Source organism: Choloepus didactylus, chromosome 5 (assembly GCF_015220235.1).
Source record: "Choloepus didactylus isolate mChoDid1 chromosome 5, mChoDid1.pri, whole genome shotgun sequence".
Taxonomy (NCBI): Eukaryota; Metazoa; Chordata; class Mammalia; order Pilosa; family Megalonychidae; genus Choloepus; species Choloepus didactylus.
This window is the reverse complement of record NC_051311.1, coordinates 20,104,222-20,121,035: the sequence shown is the minus strand read 5'-3', so window position 1 is coordinate 20,121,035 and position 16,814 is coordinate 20,104,222. Positions and strand designations below refer to the sequence as shown.

At 34.6% G+C, this 16,814-nt stretch overlaps 1 pseudogene; it reads right to left on the bottom strand.

Moving 5' to 3' along the window:
• LOC119535204 overlaps positions 1–16,604 on the bottom strand; it is a 30,587-nt pseudogene extending 13,983 nt beyond the window's left edge.
• Positions 16,605–16,814: the final 210 nt, after the last annotated feature.

Sequence of the window (16,814 nt, the reverse complement as noted above, 5' to 3'; positions counted from 1 at the left end):
GAGATTAAAAAAATGAAAATAACATCTCAGTATTATTATAAAAATAATTTTGACCTAGCAGTTGTCCTGAAAGGTTCTCAGCACCCCTGGGATCTCCAAACCACACATTGAAAACCACTGGCCTAGTGATTCTTACACAATGAACTTCACAATCTGTCTCAGTTCTCCGTATTCAGCCTTATTTCTCCCAACCACTCTTCTGTATCTTCCATTCCCTGTTTTCTTTTGCAACATCAATTTATTCAGCCTTCAGTATGAATACTAAATGCATGTCTATGTAACCAGTATTGCCCTAGGCTAAGATGAAGGCACAATCCTTGCCATCAAGGTCTGAGAGTATTTGAGTTGTTGAGAGTATATTGGCCTGAGAGTAGCTCAATAATTACATGCTGTGTAATAGCTTTATTGCAGAGATGCATAGTCTTCCCAGACTACTGGTCAAGCATGATTGGCTCATGTGCTTATCCCATCGAGATTGCTCTTTCCTATCCTTCTCCAAAGTGAAAACTCTTCCTTATCCTTCAAACCCAAGATCAAATATTCCTTTCAATATGAATTTTATCCTGATGCTCTCATGCCTTTTACTACATGGCACAAAAATTTAGGAAGATGTTCCATTACAATTTTAAATTGTTTTTCCTCATTTAATGAAAATTAAATAAAGTCACTGTGCAAACCACAGGAAAATAAAGCGCCCCTGAGGCACTGAAAATAGCTCTGTCTTAAAAAGGGAGAGTGGTTGTATGTTTTATGTTGTGTAGGTTGGGACCTCCTAGGGACAACCAGGACATAGACTTTAGGAGGAGTAGGTGGATAGTCTATTTTCCAAAGTCTCTTCTGTTTAAAGAGTTGAAAAGTAAAGCTTGGGTGGATTATCCAGGGGAAAAGATCCATAGGGTATGGATGACCAAACCAATGTAAACCCACAGGCTCTGGGGTGAGTGGATGGGTGTGCGTTGGAAATTGGCTGTGAAAAGACTGAAAGGACTGAGCACTTAGAAACACAACATGGGACACAGGGCCGAGTCCCCACATGGGACGGTGTAATGTCTCCTAGGTCTTTGAAGCACTTAGGGGATGGAGGAATCCTACATAGAAATAATGGGTTTATGGTAGTTTTGAAATGGGGACTTAAACCAATATAGATTGATTGCAAAAAAGCAAAAGATGACTACATGTTATCTATGTTGTTTTCTGTAGTTTTTACTGGCTATGTTACCATTGTACTTACTTACTTGTCTGCCTCAAACTAGTAAGAAAGATCTGATACAAGTTTAGAGAAATCAGATCTAGTTTGAAGAAAGAGATTTTAGGCAGATTGTACTTCTAGGATATAGAATGGGCTGTAAAGGAGAGGGGAAAGGTCTAATCTTCTGTAAGTTTCCCAGGATAAGATATAGAATAACCTAAATACCAAAAGGATTTATAATTTTTTAAACATACCCTTTTACTTTTATCACACTTTCTTCCAGAAGGTTAGGCTGTATTAAACAGGAAAGAGAAAGAGAGATTTTGAATCTCTCCCTGATGGTCTTTATGTACAGAAAACAGTGTTGTAATCCTCCTTATAAAATGTATCATTCTTTTTCTAAAAAATAGAAAATAACTGAAAGATAAACAAGAACAAAATCCACATTAGATTTGGAAAAGAAACATATGAGAATAGGAAAAAAATCTACAAAACCATTGGATGCACTATGCTGTCAATACATCAACCAAAGGGAAACTCAGCCTTTTATAAATGCTATAATGGTCTTGAAAACTTTCCTATATAAAAAAATGAATTATCAGTCTTTTAAGTAGCAGAGTCATAGAGTTGTATGGCCAGGAAAAAAATAAAACAATGACTTACAAGTAGTTCTGGACTGAATTTATTAAAAATACTAATGTGAGGGTAGTAGATACAAGGATACTGTAAATTAACAAGAATCAATTGATTTGTGCATGAAAGAGCATTGATTTAGAATAGATGCAATTTGTGAATCATTTATTTGTACTCTCCTTATTTCACTTTATCTATTCTTATATGTACCTTCCCTTAGTTATATAATTTTTTTTTTTTAATTAGGAATCTTTGTGCATTTACTAGGTATTTACTAAGTGCAGCTGCTTTCGGGTTCATCATCTCATTTAATCCTCATCATAGACCTGGGAAGTCCACGCCGTTATCCTCATCATATACGAGGTAAGTGTGGTTTAAACCAAGGTCACACTTGTTTAATCGGAAGAGATAGAATTGTGTCCATGTCTCATAACCCTGTGTTTAATGTTAATTAAAGGTTAAATCTAGGTCATATAGTTTGAAACTCTTGTGCTTTTATTTCATTGCTTTTATTATAATTTGGTAAATGTGCCCAGAAATTTCATACTATTTATTTTATTTCATAAAAAATTACACTTATCTTATTGTACTACAATTATTATGGCATCTTATATTGAAATTCCACTTGAATATGATCATTCATATGTTCTACAAGTAAAGGAATAGATTTTGTTTCATCTGAAAAGTCTAGGAGTTACAAAAAATACAAGATACTTTTAGACAAGCAAGTGACTAAGGGAAAAGCTATTGTGAGAGAAGGTAATAAAGTTCTCCCATCTGTAATGGGCATTTAAAGATAGTAACAAATAACACAAACATATCAGCCATGACAAGGCCAAGCAGAATGGGAAACAAGTTCTTCTAAACATGACTGGAGCCGCAATTCTATTTTTAAACAGGCAGGCCAGAATCCCACTACAGTCAGGATTTCCCAAGGCAAACGCTGTAAACTTGACCGTGCTTGCCTTCCTTTAGGGATCCCCCTTCCCCAGCCGTTCTTCCTGGTATTTCTGAGTTTACCAAGGCAGGGCTCTTCCTAGTAACTCACCAGAGTCTACAGCCATTGTAGTCCTTTGCTCCCAATGCAAAACCTATGCCCTAATGAATTTGGAAAATACAGCCAGGGGCAAAGATGATTGAAAACATTTTCTCTCAGTCTTTTTTAAAAGGCAGCACCCAACCATCTTCATGTGGGACATGAGGAAAGTGGACAGAAACCTAGGAACAAGCAAATATTTTTGCTGATAAGCATTTCACTCCTGCATGATCTGAAGAGCCTTCTGTTTGCCCTATATCTTCTCTCTCATCACTGGCAAGAAACATCTGTGAATGTGGCTTTTTGGTTCATTTAATACCTCTACCATGCATTAGTTTTAAAAAAAGTGCTGTGTCTTCTTTTGAGAAGTATAATCTGATACGCTCTTTTGAATAACACATAATTTATAAAATAGTTAATGTCTTAGACAGATGTTAGGTCAAGGCTGATATGTTTCCCTTCAAAAAAAGTTACAGATATGGACTTATTAAACAGACATCCAAGTTTTCAGAGGCTAATGAAATGCAGATACCTTTTTAGCTTTCTAGGCACATGCTGTAGGAGATTTCTGCATACTGTCAGATCAATTTGCTTCCTAACAACAAAAGGAAAAATAAGAAAATATTGATACAATTAGCTACTTGAACATGTGGCTTTATTTTTATATTAAAGATTATAGTCATAAAATGTTTTCAAGGAAATAAGCAGTAAATGTGTTTCAGGATTTGAGCATCTGGTTTCTGTTTCTACCATTCATATTCTGCTCTGAGTTATTTTTCTTTGGTTTATCGGGTCAGAGAACAAATGATCTAACTATGTAACCAAAATGAATCACTGTGTGAAAGCAGTTACCTTGAAACCTCCCTGGCTTTCAGCATGCCTGCAAGGTACTAGTTACACCTCCAGCTCAGCTTGAGCTCAACTGCTTCCCTACCAGGAAGCAGGGGGACAGAGACAAGACTGAGAGAAGCTAAGGTGTTTGATTCATCATCATGAGGGTTTAGGGAAGATAAGTGACAAGGAATTGTCTTTAATTGATGAGAACACTCAGATTTCCACCTTAGAGCTTGGGTTATACTTTGGGACACAGAGCAAGAAAACACGTGATAGTTTCTGGTAAAAGCCAACTGGCAGTAAAGTACAAATTCCTAAGGTTGGGACACCTGGGAGGAGCAGAATGAACTATATCTGGGAATGTCAAGGTTGGATTTTCTTTTAGGTCTCTCCCAGACTCTCATGAATACAGAGAGATCTGAATGCATGGCTAATTGAAAACCATATTCCATGTTGAAAATACAGGATTGTTCTTTGTAAGGTGTTATACTTTGGATTTGATCTATATCTACAAACACAGAAATGAAGCACCTCCCTACTGAGAAAACATTTACCTTATTGGCAGAAGAGAAGTGATGCTAGGTAACTCCGAAAGATTAAATGTTCAATGCCCGTCTGCTGTGATCGTCTTCCATCAGATCTCAGAGACTTCAAGAGCTAGTTTTTTTCTCTCTTTCTTTTTTTCTTTTAATAAGAAACAGACTCTGATAATGACAGCAACAAATCTGGTGTTTAGAATCTGCAAGTAGGGGATAAGCATTAAAAGGAAAGCAGAATCAAACTTATTGTTTCCTTCTGCATTGCTTTGTTTTCTGTAGCCTAGTAGTGCTGCATAATTTCTTACTTCCAGGGTGACGAAGATTGCCTCTTTTCATTGTGTGAATAGACCAAATCAGAACCTTTTTCTATGGTTTCCATAATGGAAAATGAAGAAACAAAACAGAAACCAAACAACAGCAACAGCAACAACAACAAACAAGTTTGATTGAGTTGGAAAATTAATTTTCCCACTTTAAAATGTTTATATCACTCACATAATTAGGAATGAAAATTACAGGTAAGATATTAACTAAAGTGAATTGAAGCTTCCATTTATCACTGAATTTCAAAAGTGACTATTTGATCCATAGTCAATAATGTCAAAGAGTCTATTTAAAATATTGGAAGTGTTTGAAAGAATGCCACTCAATGATTGTAACTGCAAATTGCAAAGGGATGTGAAAAAAAAAGTTTAAATATATAGATAGAGTGATAAGTCAAAAAAACAAAAAAACAAAATACATCACATAAGTGCACTGTGAATGCAGCAATTAAAAATGGTGTGTATGTAATTTAATGTGCGTAGAATAAAATGGTTAAACTAGGTAACAATTGCTAATATATTTTATAAATTTTTAAAGCATTTTAGCTTTCTCAACATTTCATTATTTTTTATTAATGATGTAAGTGTTGGAAGAGTGTTAACACCACTGTTTATATTTTCATTTTTACAGTCTTTCAAATGTTTTTATGAAACAAAAGACACCAAAAAAGTTTCCAAATTACCATCTCAATGTGAATGTTACAGAATACTGAATATAAGCAAATCTGAAGTGCAGTAAATGAACACCTTGAAAATCTCAGCGTCATGAAACATAGGAGGAGTTGGCTTTAGTAGAGAAAAGAGATTTTGTTTTTCCTTGTAAAAGCACAAATCATGTAGATTCTTGGATCTCTGTGCCACATGAGATCGACTGATTGACCTATTTCTGTATTGATATATTATTTATAAAAAATAAAGAAATCCAATGATGCTTTATTCTGAACTGTCTATTAATACCTCCTGGCCAGTTAAAAGAGGGGTTTAATCAGATTAAAACATGTAGATTCTCCGATTGTTTGCAAGGTACTATGACCATTTTTATGCTAAAAATTATTATGCTTCTGTCTGATGCTTAATTCCCTCTTTCCCATAAAATTATTTTTCTTCCTTCTTTCCTTCTGGCCTTTTGCATTTTCTTTCTCTCTTTTTTCTTCCTTCCTTCCTTCCTTCCTTTCTTATTTCCTTCCTTCCTTCCTTCTTTTCAAACTTTTGGAACAAATGTGCTTTCCTCATTTTGTGATTATTAAGATTTTTACCTGTTAAGTAGCAAAACTTTACCATCTCAAAATTTGATGTTGTAAAACAAATTGATCAAAAGATATAGAAAATAAAATGGTAAAATGTTATTTAAGACAATTAAAACAAACCCAAGCATCCATCAACCAATAAGTGGATAAATATAATGTGGTATATAAACACAATGGGATATTATTCAGCTGTTAAAAGGAATGAAGTCCTGATATATGTGACAACATGGGTGAAACTTGAAGACAACACATTGAGTCAAATAAGCCAGACGTAAAAGTACAAATATTGTATAATCTCACTGATTTGAAGCAATTAGAATAAGCAAACTCATTGAGTCAGAATCTAGAATGTAGGTTACCAGGGACCAGGATGGGAATGAGAAATTAAGGCTTAAAATGTACAAGATTACTGTTTGGAATGATGGAAATGTTTTGCTAATGGATGATGGTGCTGATAGCACAATGTTGTAAATGCTATTAACAGCACTGAAATATGTATCTGAATATGATTAGAAGGGTAAATGTTAGATTGTATACATGGCAACAAAATAAAAATTAAAAAAAAATCCATGGAACCACACCACACAAACAGTGAACTCTAAGTTAAATCATGGACTTTAAAATCAATAGTATAATTATAAAAATGTGCTATCAATAGTAACAAATGTTCTACACCAATGCAAGGTATTGGTGATGGGATGGTATATGGGAATCCTATATTTTATTCATAATTGTTCTGTAAACCCACAACATCCTAATAAAGGAAAAAAAAACCGGAAAAAAACATTTATTTTAAAAAGCAAAAACAAAAACAAAAAAGTGCATTAAAACACCAAAAAAGAAAAGAAAAAGGAAAACATATCATTTTCATAGAAAGGAAGAGTCAATTCCATTAAAATGCCAATTCTTCCAAAATTTATTTGTAAATTCAGTACACATCTAATGAAAAAACCAATAGGTTTATTTACTAAACTTAACAAGGTTTGTTCTAACATGCATATGCAGAGCGAAGTGCCAGAAATAGCCAAGACCCACTCAGAAAAGAGAAGATAGAAGAATTTGTCCTTTTAAATTTCAAGACTTAAAACAAAGAAATAATAAAGCTATAGAAATTTAAACAGTTTGGAATTAATAGAGACAGACTAAAGAGAAGAGGAAAGAATACAGAAAGAGACCCATGAAAACATAAATCTTGTTATAGGAAAATCTGGCATTTGATATAAGTGGATAAAACATGGAAAACAAATTAAGTGGTACTAGATTAATTGATTATGCATAATTATGAAAATAAACTTGGTTCCTTACCTCATAGCATAAGCAAAATCAATTCCCACATGGGCTAAAAATCTGAATGATAAACAAAAACTTTCAACAATTGTAGAGGAAAATATAGTAAACTATCTTTATAAACCTGAAATATAGACTCATTACTTAGATATGACAGGGAAAACAAAAGATTAGTAAATTCAACTACCTTAAAATTAATCAATTCTGCTCATCAGCGGACACCACAAAGAAAGCATGAACATAAGCTTCAAACTGTGATAAAAGCTTTTCAAAACATAAAACCTACAAGGAATTATTATCCAGGATGCAGAAAGGAAATTGTGCCAGTTTGGATGTCTTATGGCCCCCAAAATGACATGTTCTTTGAGGCAATCTTGTGGGGGCAGACATATTAGTGTTGATTAGGTTGGAATCCTTTGATTGAGTGTTTCCATGGAGATGTGACACACACAACTGTAGGTAATACCTTTGATTAGATTATTTCCATGGAAGTGTGGCCCCACCCATTTAGGGTGGGTCTTGATTAGTTAACCGGAGCCCCATAATAAAGTTCACAAACAGAAGGACCTCAGAGCAGCTGCAAGTTAGAGAGACATTTTGAAGACGGCCATTGAAAGCTGACGCCAACATTTGGAGAACACCATTTTGAAATACAGCCTGGGAGCAAGCAGACACCAGTCACATGCGTTCCCAGCTAACAGAGGTTCTCCAGATGTCAATAGCCTTTCTCCAGTGAAGGTACCCTATTGTTGATGCCTTACCTTGGACACTTTATGGCCTTAAGATTGAACTTTGTAACCAAATAAATGCACTTTATAAAAGCCAATCCATTTCTGGTGTTTTGCAAAATGGCAGCATTAGCAAACTGTAACAAACATATTCAAATACAGAAATATTTCAATAGAAAAATTGACAAAAAAGACCAATATAGTCCTTTTCAGGGGCAAAATCATGAATGACCCATAGTTGTGTAAGAAGATGCTCAAACTTAATAATCATCAGGGTAATGTGAAACTCAACAATTCCACCCCTTAGTATAAAGCTTGGCATAATTGCCTTTAAAAGAAAAATATGAAACTTTCTAGCAAATTAATATTTTTATTATAAAAAGTTATAAAAATAATTCTACATGTTTCAAATTATATGGTGTGTTAAAGCAAAATTTCATCAATCTTTGGATTTTATTTTATTTTTAAGTAGAAATAGCTTCCTGAAAGTCAATTTGGTGTTGCAAAAACATGCTTTTTTTAATAATCAGCTGAATGATATGCACTAGCAAATCTTTAACCAAATGTACACCTACTTTCTTCAGTGTGAGCAGATCATATAAACATTATTTTAAATAGAAAGACACATTTAATTATATCTATTTAAAGTTTTTAAACATGCAAAGCTACACATTTTTGTTTCAAGATACACATACCATCATTAAAGTATAAAAAGAAGCAAATGAACCATAAACCTATAATTGAAGACAGCACTCCCCTTTCAATTAGGAAAGATATTGGTAATATTCTGTCTCTTATATTACATGGTATGTACATGTGTATTTATTTATCATCATTTTATAACTTACATATATTTCTTGCATTAACAAACTATTTCATAATATTAAAAATCTTTTAAAATTAAAAACAGAATCTTCTGATTTCTTCCAATTACTTTTCAATAGCTTGAATTCAGTCACATGACCACACTTATCTGCAAAGGAATCTACAAAATGTAGTTTAGCTTTGTACCCAAGAAGAGGAAACAAGTTCGTCAATCCACTACGAGTCCCTGCAAAAGTCTATTCTTTTCACCAAATATATGTTTAACAATTTCCCACACGTAGAGTATGCTCGTCACCTCCCAAAAGAGGCAACACAAAGCTCCATCCAGTTACTGCATCCGGTTCTAAACTGGGGTCTTCCAGAGACGTACAATTCTCCCTGTCAGAGGGGAAAAAATGCAGTCACAACTCAGAGAAAAATGTCTTTGAAGGAAATCAGTGATTCTCCTCTTACCTCACCCTCCTTATCTCTTTCCACATCTCCTAGCATTTCCCAGAGACATCTGCAGAATGACTTTCCTGATTTAGAAATCTACTTCAGCATCCAGGTTTCAAATTATATGGTGTGTTAAAGCAAAATTTCATCAATCTTTGGATTTTATTTTATTTTTAAGTAGAAATAGCCTCCTGAAAGTCAATTTGGTGTTGAAAAAACATGCTTTTTTTAATAATCAGCTAAATGATATGCACTAGCAAATCTTTAAAATGGGGAGAAAATGTAATTCGCAAAAATGCATTTTGTGTTTTGCTGAAAACAACCACAGAATATTTAAATAGTTTGAGACAAGATGAAATTAAAAGCTCTTCTATACCTTCTCAACGTTGCTATATAGAAACAGAGAACACCTCTTCAGCTTGTCATATAGATGCTCCATGCAGAGATTTGAATCAACATTTTTATAAATGCTCTGCTTCTCTCCACTGTATTGAGTCATGTAACAAGACTAGCAACTGGGCCCATTAACTCTGAATTTTGGGAATCTGTCAGGTATAAAGGTGAAGCAAGTCCATTTAGATTTTTTCCTAACAAATGTATGTGCATTGTTGACTTTGCTTGTTTTAGGGAATTTTCGAAACCAATTTCAGGAATAAAAGGCTGAAAGAGTGTTATCTTCATCATTTAAATACTGATCCCTTTGGATAATAGTCATTCACTGCGCAATAGATATTAAGTCTAAGTTATATTTTGGAAAATGTCTTTGTTTCTCTTGTGGCTCAGAAAATTCACACTTAAATATTTTAGGTATTTAAGTATTTTAATTTTCTAGGAATGGTCCAAAATGTTTATTTTAAAATCTTAGCCTTCTGTGTCTTGATTGAATTTATTCTGTCATTTATAGATATCTCATTAGTTTGCAACAATTAATTTATTTGATTCAGTTTAGACTTTTCATACAGTAATTCCTAATCCCTAGTATCAAAGTGAGCAATTTTGTCATTTAATATATGTATTTTATTATTATAATAATGGTAATGAGGAACTCTGTCAAAATATTTATATTTTAAATATACAAATGTAAGTAATGCCAACTGTAAAAAAATAAAATTTATTTATTTGTAGGTATTTAAAATTGGAATTCTCTCATCTTCTTACTTATCTGCCCTTCATTGCTCTCCACTTTTAATTCCTAGAATTTCATAGGTGAGTATTAACAGTTTCAAATCTACACTTTAAGGCCATTTTTAGATATATACCACTTCAAATTTATAGATAAAAATAGATTCATACACTATTCTACTTCTCCAACTTGATTTATTAATTTTATTATTTATTTTTCAGGATAATTAGTAGTAGCTTTTACAAGACACATGCTTTGAAATCTCGGTAACTTAACATCATATATTTATGTCTCACTTATGTCACAGTTTGATGCAGAAGAGCTGGGTTCTTCGGTATTTTAATTGTGCTGTCTGGAGCACACGGCTTCAAAGGTTACTGCAGAAGGTGTAAGAAATATGCAAGAGGCATACTGGTCAAAGGTGACCTGCGTCACATCCACTGGCCAGAACAATTCATATAACTGAAAATTTACCACAAAGGAGGCCAGAAAGGGAGGCAATCACCTGGATATTTGGTGAGCATTCAATACATGCCACATTCATTTAACATGTTCCCAGTGTTTTCCTGTGTTAGTATGCATAGCTGTTATTGATAAACTTTTAAATCAAATAAGATTTTTAGACTATTGAGAGCATTCAAAGTTCTATTATTTTGCATAAAGACCATAAAACTCAAGTCATTAGAGCATAACTGTTGATATGAAATGAAGTATCTAAACAATTATTCAGATCATTTCAGATCTCTAAACATTATAGTAAAAGATGATAGGGATTCAGGACAAAAATAGCTAAATGTTGAGTATTTCCTAAGATACTCAATTTATCTTTTCCATTGCTATGCTTGAGGAAGAAATTAGTAGTCATCCATAAGCTAATGTTCTTAACAGGACTTTATAAATAGGATCTTAGAAAGATACACCAAATGGTAGCAGACTTATTGCCTGTAGTCATGAAACAGCCTACCTCTGCTCTGTGTTATTTGTGGTCAAGATTGAGAACTTTACGGGGACAAAGAAATTTTGTATACCTCCACTAGTCTATCAAATAGCTGTTTCATTTATATCCACATAATTCACAGCTGCCCTCTTGACCACTTTACAAGCCTTTTCATCAAATAACAGTCTCGTTGAATTTGTATGTCCTCATTTCATTTCTGACTGTAATTGTTAGTTGTTTTCCACCGACTATCTCATGTTGCAATATTATTGACTGAAGTATCTGGCTTCTTTGTATTGTTGAAAAAAATACAGAATGTAATTGAAATATTAAGTCAATATTATACTGAGAAAGTTAAATTATAAAGCATGGACATATGACATTATTGAAATTTTCCTATCATATTTAACTCTGATATTTTGATAATTACTAGAAAAAGTCCATAATCAAATTTGCTTATTGAGATTTAAATTTATCAACTGTCATTGAAGACAACTCCCTGTTTTGTTATGTTATGTTTTGTTTTGTTTTCTGACACCAGAGGTCAGAGGATGTACCCCTTTCTGGGTCTTACAGTGTTAATTAATTTCTGCCCAATAGCTCAAAGATGTGTTTTTATAGGGCTTGATGTGATTCCATGGAAATCCAGCTCACTACTGATTGTGAAGCAGATTGAGGTAGTGTTTGCATCGGCAGTACCACAATTCTCATGAGCCCAGTCCAAAAGAATGTGCAGGTAACCACAAGCTATAATTTTGGCAATTACTGTGATGGTATTTTGAGAGACAGAATGACTCGTGAATTGGTTTTCTATTCTCTGCTAAAGACTCTTTTAATAGTTATCTGTATGATTCTGCTGAGTGTAGCTATCATAGGTCTTTGCATATATTGAAATATTATTTTAGATTTAAGAAAATACTTAATTGTCCATTATGTGATCACAGGGAGAGTACCATCTCCTTTCCTTTATTTGACTATCAAATTATTTGGCCCCCATAGTCTTTAAATGTAACCTAGCACAATATCTGGAATATATGTTTATTAAATGAATGAAAGCAGAGTAAAGTCATTTATGGGTTATGATTTGAGGGTCAGTCATCTTAGCTCTGTCTCACTTAAAATTCTCTACAAAGTTTGTGATTCTCATAACCTATACTGCTTTGAGGTAATGGTAAATGCCAGAATACACATGCTATCTCTATGCATTGAAACTTCTCAGCCATAATACATTAATTTCAATTAGCCAGTCACTTTTTAGGATGCAGAGGGAATACAAAACAGTTTGAGTTAGAAAGAGTCCAAAACATATAGTGATACAGAAAGAAATAAAGCTTAGTAGAATCTCATATTTGGAGGGCCCAGCAAATTATTGACATATGAAATGGTCAAAGTAGATACAGATGGCAAATGGAGAAGTACTGAAAACAAAAGATCCTATTATATAGTTTACTCACTATTCTCACATGATACTTAATATAATGTTTCCATTAGGGGCCTACATGTGGGAGACTAAACAGCTGTATATGTCCAGTCACAGTGAAATTGGGCAGTCACTCTGGGAGGTAAATGAAGCTAAAGATCATAACTTGTCATGTGAAAAACTATATATAATTATGTAGCTGAAAGAATAAAAAAATCAATGAATTGTATGATTTGGTTTTAAACATCAGCAACAGAACTATTGTAGAATGTTTCCAACCACATCTTTCCACAAAAGATATAACTATCTTGGCAGAGCCTGATAGTCCAGAACAATCTAAACTAGGTCTCCATGTGGATGAGGTATGACTAAACCTGACTAAAGAGACCCAGGCAGAACAACCAAGAAGATGGAACTGTAATATCGTCAAGTGAACCCAGGAATTCCATAGGGCAAAGAGGGTTGAGTAGTGCTTGTTGACCAAAGGCCTCAAATAAAAGCAAGCCAGGGCATCTGTTTTGAAACCTGGTTTTGAAGATGCCCAAACAGACTCCTTTATACCTGGTGCAGCTATTGCTAGTATGTGAGTGTTTCCTGTCTCCAGAGCACAGCTTCTGCTTCTATGGAGAATTGTTTTTCTCTTTCCACTCCTAGTCCTTATTCAAAACTGACTGAAACAGGGGTATAAAAGTTTAGCCTAATTCCAGTGGAACTTGTGATTTGAAGCTTCCCCATTGAACCAGGGTGAAACCATTCTCTGAGTCTACATTTTTGCTCATCTTTATTTTGCTTGCCCTATCATGCCTCCCTCGTGCTCTTCTCCTGAAAACACTCCCCTAATGAATAACATGTTCAAGAACTCCTGTATCAAGCTCTGCTTCTGAGAAAACAGACCCAAGGTAATAATCTTCAGTGGTTGTCCATGTTTCCCAAATGCAAAGTTTGAAAGTATTCATGGGAAGATCTACTAATTATTGTGTACTGACTATATATTAGGTTTATTACATGCATTATTTCTTTTAATCCTCAAAGCAGTTACATGAGATAAGCATCATTAGCTCATTCTACAAACATCATTACTGACAGAGTTTACATAATTTAACCAAGTCACACATTTAGAAAAATATCAATCTGGAATTAAAACCCAGGTCTATTGCATTGAAAAATACAAACATCAGAATTTTCAAACAATGGGATTAAACATGATTTCCATGTGCTATAGTATATTCCTATTTTCTATAGAATCTAGCATGAAAAAGTAAACCATGGAAACATTTTCATTATCCATGTACTTCCTGGTATATGCCATTAATATAATAAATGACAATGGCAATTAGTGATTATGTATAGCAGTGGTTCTCAAACTTGAGTGTTATAATAGTTTGCTATTGCTGCCATATGATTACAATCAACTTAGAAGCTTAAGACATAAATATACATAATTCATCATCTCGTAGTTCCCGAGGGTCAGAAATCTGGTCACGGAGTGGCTTGGGTGATTTCTTCTGCTCCAGGCCTTGTAAAACTGAAATCAATGTGTCAGTGGGACTGCCTTCTTTTTTAGAGGCTCCAGGGAAGAACTTACTTCCAAGCTCTTTCAGGTTATTGGCAGAATTCAGTTCCTTGTGGTTGTAGGACTGAGGTGTAATACCATTGATGGCTGTCAGCTGAAGGCTGCTCTCAGCTCCTACAGGCCTCTCTCCAGTCCCTGCTTGTGGCTGCCTACATCTCAGAACCAGCATCAGTGTTTCAAACCTTTCTCATACCTGGAATTTCCCTGTCTTCTCCTACTGTATCTCTCCTGCTTCTTCCATCCAGAGAAAGTTTTCTGCTTTTAAGAGCTCATGTAATTAGATTAGACCCATCAGGTGATCCAGGTCCATAACTATAATTACATACACAAAAATCCCTTTTGCCACGTAATATAACATAGTCTCATGTTCCAGAGATTCAGGTGTGAACAGTTTTGGGATAGCCTTCTACCTTCCACAAGTGTGCAGCAGAGCCACCTGGACGGCTTGTTAAAATACACCTTGCTGGTCCCCACTCTCAGTGCTTCTGATTTAGTAGGTTTTAAGAAGGTGCCCAAGAACTTGAAATTTTTTAACAAGTTTCCAGGTGTGGCTCCTCTGGAGACCACACTTTGAGAATCACTGATGTAGAATTTCCTGAACTAGTTGAAAATTATTGGTATGATGACTAGATGATTTCATATTTGAAAGCATTAATTAAGAGGCATGGTGTTGTTTATCTTGCTGTTGTTATTGATCTTTTAACCTTGAGAATTGAGTTTCCAGATTAAATATATGGATGTCATATAACAGCTGTTTTCTATATAATTTTTTATATGTATTTCAGGAAAAACTGAATAATAAGAGTTTAAATAGAGGTGCTTCAAATGCATAACTATTATGAGCCATGGAATTCTAACAGGGTGAGTAGAATTTTAGAAGCTTCCTATGATCACACTGGAATAAGAAAAGTCAGAATCAATCCATGGTCCTCTATTGTTCTCTGAGACACATTCTGGATCAGCTCCTACATAGAGGGCATTATTTTTAAATGAAGAAACTTCCACTGACAAGATGGACCACAATAGCTCCACAGGAGTTATGATCGGCCATGTCAGTGATCCACACAATAAAATTCTGTGGCTTATTGTGTCAGTGAGCTAAAGTGTGTGGATTATTCATGTACCTACAGCTTTTGAAATCACATGTATTCTTTTTTTGCTTTTAAATTGAGGAAAAAGAGAAATCAATCACCAAAATAGCACATTAAAATTTTAAATTACACTAAAAATAAGCTTAGCTATCATCCAAATGACTCATATATTTGAAGAAATAGAATACAGTCTGCTATATTTATTTCAGAAATGATAGGTATGAGCAAAAACAGCCTTCAAATATTCTTAGGCTTATGAATTTAATGTCATGGAGAGCAACTATAAAACGGTGTTGTCTAATAACCCCTGGGGCCATTGTCAAAAATACAGACACCGGGTTAACTGGGACACTGATCTAACCTTCCTGGTATTACATGAGCCTAAACTGCAGCTATTCAGGAAACTGTTTCATGAGCAGCACAGATATTGAAGGTCACCTTGATTTATAATCAAATGGCTTTAAATAATTATAAAGTACATTCACATACATGATACATGACCCCTTGTAAAATACCAATCTTGTGGGTTAGGCAGAGCAATACCCAAATCAAGATTCACTTACTTTTCTGAATATCCAGATGTTCTTAATATAATTGCTATAAAGTTGGCCACCACTACTCAATGCAAAAATACAGTACTGTAGGCAATTGCAACACTCCATGCTTTCCACGCCCACTAGTAATTAGACATTATCATGGCAGTAAAGGCCTATCAAGAGCAGCCTCAAACATACTGAGGTGGTTTGGAGCTATGTACCCCGGAAAAATATATTCTTAAACTTAATCCATTCTATTGGGTGTGAACCCACTGTTAGTAGGACATTTTGATGACGTTATATATGGATGTCATATAACAGCTATTCTCTATGTAATTTTTTTATATGTATTTCAGGAAAAACTGAATAATAAGAGTTTTGAGTTCAAAAATCAGGATGAGTCTTAATCCTATTACTGGAGCCCATTATAAGAAGAATGAAATTCAGACACAGAGAGAGAAAGGCACAGAAGGAGCAGCCGGAAGGTGAAAGTCAATGGAAGCCAGAAGTGAAGGGAGAAGCCAGGAGTGCCTCCATGTGCACTGCCACAATGCCAAGGGATTGAGGACTGAGGACCTCTGGCAGCCAGCCCCAGGATACCAGGATTCAGGAAGAAAGCATCACCTTGTTAAGGCCTTGATTTGGACTTGATTTGCACTTCCAGCCTCGAAACTGTGAGCCAATAAATTCTCATTGTTTAAGCCAATCTCTTGCATGGTATTTGCTTGAGCAGCCAAGGAAAGTAAAATATGCACCTTCTTTAACATACCTTGACTGACTCACCTCATATTACTGTGATCATCCAGCATCTGCAGTGTTGCTAGTGAAGAGTCAAGATTACAAGCCATAGGACCCAAGACCCTCGTCTGGCCCTTGAGTCTTTTGCCTGTGGGTTAATCATTTGAACATGATTTTGTCATCAATAGAAAGGTTGGTAATGTCTATATCACTCAATATAAGTAATACCTACATTCATATCAACGCAGGGTTAAGCCAAATATAATTAACTCACTCCAGTACTATTATGTGCTACACCATGATAATTGCTGGGGATAAAA